Below are 5,971 nucleotides of genomic sequence, written 5' to 3' on the forward strand. Positions count from 1 at the left end.
AAGTTATTTCCAGATGTTGCAGATTAAACCAATTCAGGCTGTGAACTGCTCTGCACATGAAACGTTCTTAAATAAACTGGACTTAGGCCACAGAAGACCCACCTCATGGGACAGAGTATGAACCACACACTGAACTATGTGGAACTACTCTTGACCCCATTATAGATGTGGGTAAACGAAACCCAAAGTCCACATCTGACCTCTTTTCCAAACCAAGCCTTCTCCCAAGGAGTCACACAAGGCCCTGAATCCCTTCTGCTGGCACTCCTCATTTGCCACAAAAGCCATTCATCAATTCTGATGGCCAAAGGTCAGAATTCCACTTGGCCTGGGACACTTGTGCATCTGTGCATAATTAACTTGATGGTAAACATTAGTTAAAGTTTTCACTGCTTCTTACACAACGATTTTGCTGGAAAAAGATTTTTCCACCTCAAGAACTGCAGCATCATTCCCTGGGACCAAGTGCAGTTTGCCTTAAACTATATGACTTAAAGACATGCAACCAAATTATGTCCTTCACATGTTATCATCACAATCCAATGGAAGATACATCTAAAAACACTTCCAAATGAACAATACACAAAATCACTTATTCTAAGCGTGTCGCAAGTTTTGGTTTGTTTTTATTTTTAACCAAGATAGAATAAAACAAAGTCCTTCTGAGAAGCAAACATGTGAAAAATGCCATGACAAAATAGACGAGATCCTTATCTTACTACGTGTGTATGAACTTATGAGCATTTCTGAATGTTACCAATACCACTGCTGCTTTACCTACACAACATAATCTAGCAAAATAAAAATACAGAACAGCTGGTATAGAAGCTGGATACAGCTGGAACATTGTGTCAACATTTTTTAATGGAATCATATTTCATGGACAAGAAAGACAGCCCCACAGAAAAAGTGCAAGTAAATCACCGGTTTCAGCTGAAACCTGCATTTCAGATGCCACTCAAGACTGAACTGTCATGCCACTTTCTGCACAGAAGAGTTAAGGAACATACGAAAAAGAAAACGTTTGTGACTCCTAGGTGGACAAGGCCTGAAATCAGTGCAGTGGTGATTGAGTTCAGCTGGAAAGGAGGTCCATCTGGAGGAGCTACAAGGAGAAGAAAAAGGCAGAGGTAAGGTCTGGTTACAATCTGGCAGCAGTGCCAAACACTTCTGTCTCTCCATTACCACAACCTATATACAGAAGAATTACAAAGAAGGGACTAAAACTGTACTTCACAATGAGCACCTGTCTACTTGGATAAAGCTTACCTGCGTATACACTGAAAATAGTTATTAGTTCTTTAAATATTCATGATACTGGGGGATAGAGTAAGGATACTTATAAGACATCTCATATTCTACTGACTGACCTTGATCTATGCCATTTAAGGCAAGACTGTTGTTGTCCAAGAACTGTCAAGACAGGGTATAAGGATCTGTGGCCTAATCAAGTTAATGAAAAGATTTCTTCCCTGATGATCACTACTCATATCTCAATTCAAAGTGTATATAAACCCTTAGCAAACATATCTAGCACCATATATCTGAGATACTTCAAGTTTATCCATATACCTCCACAGAAGACTTTTAAGCATATTTATCAGTTCTCAGAAGAGGTAACATATTTTACTATCTAGCACAGCTCAACAGGCTATGAACCAGCCCCTGGATACTGGAACACACACACACAAACATAGCCTGTACCACCTTTTCCAACAGGAAGGAAAAAAAGCACCAATATGCATTTATCTAAGAGCCTTGTTTGCCATTGCCAGTGATGGAGAGTGAGATGAAACAATTCAGCTTCTCCATGGGAAACCAGACTGCTCCTCCCAGAAACAGCCACCTGCCCTCAGTATCATCAAGGATGACGGGAAGGAAAGGCAGCAGCCATTAACACAGCAAGCAGTGTGCAGCAAATTAATGATCTGGAGTTTATTATTTTAATGATATCCATGGGTAGGAACACACCATGGAGCAGCTCATTAAAGGGAGAACATTGTTTCTATGCCCGGAAAGAAAAGTAGCTGCTTTTATGTGGTTTAAGTTGAGAAAAAAAGGGAATAAATAGTAATGGAGTTTACAGGACAGGATAGGTTGCTTGCTTGTGCCACTCAGTCCTGTCACGTACAAGTGAAAGGTGGAACGGCCCAATGGACCATCTGGTTACCTTGACTGTCTTAGTCATCAGCTACTCCTTGTTACCAGCAGAGAACAGTAACAGACTGAAACTAGTCCTCCAAGTGCCCAAAGAAGTAGCAACCTAAAACTTAAAAGACCTGATCTCCCTCACAGCCTACTTCCTTCACTACCCTAGCAGACCACAAGTTGCAACCAAGCTTCTCCATAGGTTCTTCGTATGGTTAAATGCTAGGAAAACAGGAGCTGAAGCACAGCTTCTCTGAGTTTGAGCCCTGAACTGCACCATAATACCCAGTCTGCTGCTCCACTTCTGCATGAGATGAGCGAATTTTACTGTTAAAGTCTGGTGTTCTGTCTGGCAATTGCAATGTCCGCTCACCCTCACATGTCACAGCAGTAGATTTTCATTTCAAATCCATCACAGGGATTACAAATTCCTATGTTTGTGGGGCTGTGTATACAAATTAAACTGAGCCAGTTTCACCCAGATTCACCAATTGACTTCTCTACAGCATGTCAGCACTGACTCCCTCAACTGACCAAAAAAAAAAACCCCAAAAAAAGAAAAAACATTCCAGCAAGTGCATAGAGCTCAATCAAAGCAGGTCATCTGCTCAGTTCTGATTCACTCATAAACCCTCTTTCATGTTTCTTCAAATCTGGTTAACTTCCCACATTATTAATTGCTGGTTGGCACCTCATCTACATAAAATAAAAATGGGATGCATTATATTCTACAAATACCTCTGCCTACCTGTTCCCCTCCTTGCAACACAAAAGCCAGCAGTCCTAGCTTTATTTTCCAAACACATCAGGGGGAAGGCAAACACATGTAGGGGAAGGCAAAAACCCAAACCAGGTTCTTATCTCACTGCCAATGGAAAAGGTGGTACCTTCAAAGGTCACCCAGGCTGTCTGATGACATTTTGTAGCACCCCATGGAGCTGTTCCCCGTGTCACAACACAACCAAAACCACAGACAGAGGCAATGGGCAGGAAACGAAACACAGGGCAGGAAAGTTCATTTAAACATTAAGAGAAAAGGTTTACTCTCAAACAAACCAATCACCAGAACACGTTGCCCAAAGAACTTGTAGAGATCTTGGAGATGTTCAGAGAGGACAAGGCACCAGAGGCTGAGCAAGGGCTTGGAGTAAACAGCAGGAAATCCCTTCCAACCTCACCCACTCTGTACTATCCATCCTAACACCAATGGCTCCCAAAGGGCCACCAGCAGTATCCAACCTGACCCCTGTAAGACCCAAACCGACACTGACACCACCCAACCTAAGGCTTCCCTTATACAAACTAACACCTATGCCTGCCAAATTTTCCTTCCACCACAAGCATTCAAGTCCCAGTAAAGGTTAACAAAGCCCTTTACACCTCCCATTATATTCCCAGTACGCTGGTGTGCTTCTTCAGAAGCCTTTCCAGCCAATAAAACAGGCCCAAACTAATAATACTTGTTATTTAGACAGAGCCACTATTGCTTGGTATCTCTTCCAAACAGACTTCAGCAGGACCATAAGGAACAACATCTTCTCCAGAGAGATTTGAGTCTGATCTAAATGTAGGTATTTTTTACAGACAGACATGCTTCAGATGCCTCATCTGTATCTATATACAAAGCTAACCCCAAATGTCTCAGTTGCTTTTGGGTAATACACAATGGTAACTTGGAAGCAAAACACTTTGGCAGGCTGCATACCGTGTACAAAAGCACACTGGTATTACTCACCGTCAGATGACAGAGTTCCTGGTACGCAGGGAGAAGACGGAAGGCATCCCAAGCAGTCTTCCTAGTATGTCCCCTGGTCTCACCCTGGATGATCGCACGCAGACGAGAGCAGCAACGAGGCTGAGGGAAAACAAAGGAGAATTGACAACATCAGCCCAGCAAAAGCATGACTGCGGGGCTCTGAGCCTATCGGCTCATACAACCCAGCATCATCAAAGCTCTTCGAAACAGCGGGAAGTGCCAAAAAGAAGCAACCAATTTGGGGAAGGGGCTGGAACCCTGAAAAATGGCTTTAGACTTTTCTGTTTCCCCCTCTTTTCCTTTGAGCCCTTTACTTACTGTCCATGCAGGACCCGTGTCGCCCGCACGCTCTGTTCCCTGCAGCACAGAATGCCCCATGCCCGGGGAGCTGACTCAGACCCGAGGCTGAGGAGGACTCTTTGGTGCTTACGGGTGGGAGCTGCCTTTCAAAGGAACAGAGAAGAGAATAAATAAAACCGGCAAACTGGGAAGCGCAGGGAAGCAGGGGAGAATTGCTGTTGTTCCTGGCTTATAGATAGGAAAACTGAGGCATGGACGGCTGAAATCTGTCCGGAAAAGCTGTCGCTGGCCATCCCCTACCCAGGCTTGCTCGGCATACTGGTGGCACCGCTCCGGGTGCCTCCGTGTGTAGGGGATGCCCAGCACCAGCTTTCGGTAGCGGCTCCCCAACTGTGGGAGCCGGGCTGGACGCTCGCGCTCCGTGTGCTGTGACTGACAAGTATAATAAAATTATAACAATATAAATATAACAGCCCTGAAAAGAAAGCCGTACAGAGACACTTGTTAATGCACTCACTGGGAAGCCTTGAGAGGTCCTGATGCTCCGCACTCAGCTGATTCCATTACGGCAAACATCCCAGCACAACAGCACAAAACGCCGCAAGACTCCAAAGCTACAAAACACAAAGCACAGCACAGAGAACTCAACCCGCTGAAGCCCGAGAGCTGAATGAGCCTCTCCTGGCAACACTGCGCCTTTATACCCCAGGCAGCAGCCACAACTCCTCCCTCAATGATCTGGGGGCAAAGCAGCACCTGGGGTAAAAGAGGTAGGATGAGCAGTGCTTTCCGTTTTGGCTGATGGCTGCAGCCCAGGAGGAGATCCAGGGAGAAAAGGGCTCTTCAACAGAGCAAACCCCGGCGTGCTTTATCCAGAGAACAGCCCCATCTCTTAGAGAGAGATCCAGAGATCGGGCACCGGAGAGGCCGTGTGCAGAGCTCCCTCTGAATTTCAGGTGGCCAAGCGAGGGCAGGAGCTCTGTGTGTGCAGGTGATGCCTGCGGCGTTTGCAAAACCAAAAGCACCGCTCCGAGGAGCATTCCACGGAGGACTGAAGCCGGGCGCGGAGCAGCAGCTCCGGAGCCCGTTTCCCCTGCGGCACCGAAAAAGGGAGCGTGTGCTGCCACCGTGCGGCCGAACGGCGGTACTGCAGGTGGTGGAGGTGGGGGGGGCGGAGCGGCTCCGGAAGCCGCTCGCTGCTGCCGTCATGTGTCGGTGAAGACGGGAGGGGGGGGGCCGCTCTGTCGAAAATTCAGCATTGAAATGGGGGGAGACGGGGGAGAAAGCGGCTGGGGGCCGCTGTCCGGTACTACCGTGTGTCCTTCGGGCGGCAATCAGCGGCAAACCGGGTCGGGAAAGCGGAGGTGCAGCGCCGAGAGACGACTGGTGCTGCCATCATGTGGCCAAAGTTCGGTACTGCACACGGTGAAGAAAAGCGGCTGCGCGGGTGGAGCCTCAGCCAATCAGAGGAGTGGGGGGGCGATGACCGAAAGGGGCGTGATTACGAGCGGGTGACGTGCGCATCAGCCAATCAGAGGAGGGGGGGGGCGGAGCCGGAGAGGGGCGTGGCTACGAACGGGTCATGTGCGCAGCAGCCAATCACAGGAGAGGGGGGGCGGAGCCGGAGAGGGGCGTGGCTAGGAGCGGGTCACGTGCGCATCAGCCAATCAGAGGAGAGGGGGGGCGGAGCCGGAGAGGGGCGTGGCTAGGAGCGGGTCACGTGCGCCTCAGCCAATCAGAGGAGTGGGGGGCGGAGCCGGCGCCGGG

At 48.0% G+C, this 5,971-nt stretch overlaps 1 long non-coding RNA gene across 3 annotated transcripts; it reads right to left on the reverse strand.

Annotated features, from left to right (window-relative positions):
- Window positions 1–609: 609 nt before the first annotated feature.
- LOC117438410 (uncharacterized) lies at window positions 610–5,636 on the reverse strand. Of its 3 annotated transcripts, none has more exons than XR_004550770.1 (5): window positions 5,518–5,636; window positions 4,722–4,818; window positions 4,223–4,347; window positions 3,884–4,003; window positions 610–1,105 (listed from the first exon to the last, which is right to left on the reverse strand). It is a non-coding gene; the product is annotated as an uncharacterized lncRNA (long non-coding RNA). The 3 variants fall into 3 exon arrangements; XR_004550771.1 differs by lacking the exon at window positions 5,518–5,636 and adding an exon at window positions 4,961–5,332; XR_004550769.1 differs by lacking the exon at window positions 5,518–5,636 and having other exon boundaries at window positions 4,722–4,889.
- Window positions 5,637–5,971: the final 335 nt, after the last annotated feature.

Source organism: Melopsittacus undulatus, unplaced genomic scaffold, assembly GCF_012275295.1.
Source record: "Melopsittacus undulatus isolate bMelUnd1 unplaced genomic scaffold, bMelUnd1.mat.Z mat_scaffold_265_arrow_ctg1, whole genome shotgun sequence".
NCBI classification, from domain to species: Eukaryota; Metazoa; Chordata; class Aves; order Psittaciformes; family Psittaculidae; genus Melopsittacus; species Melopsittacus undulatus.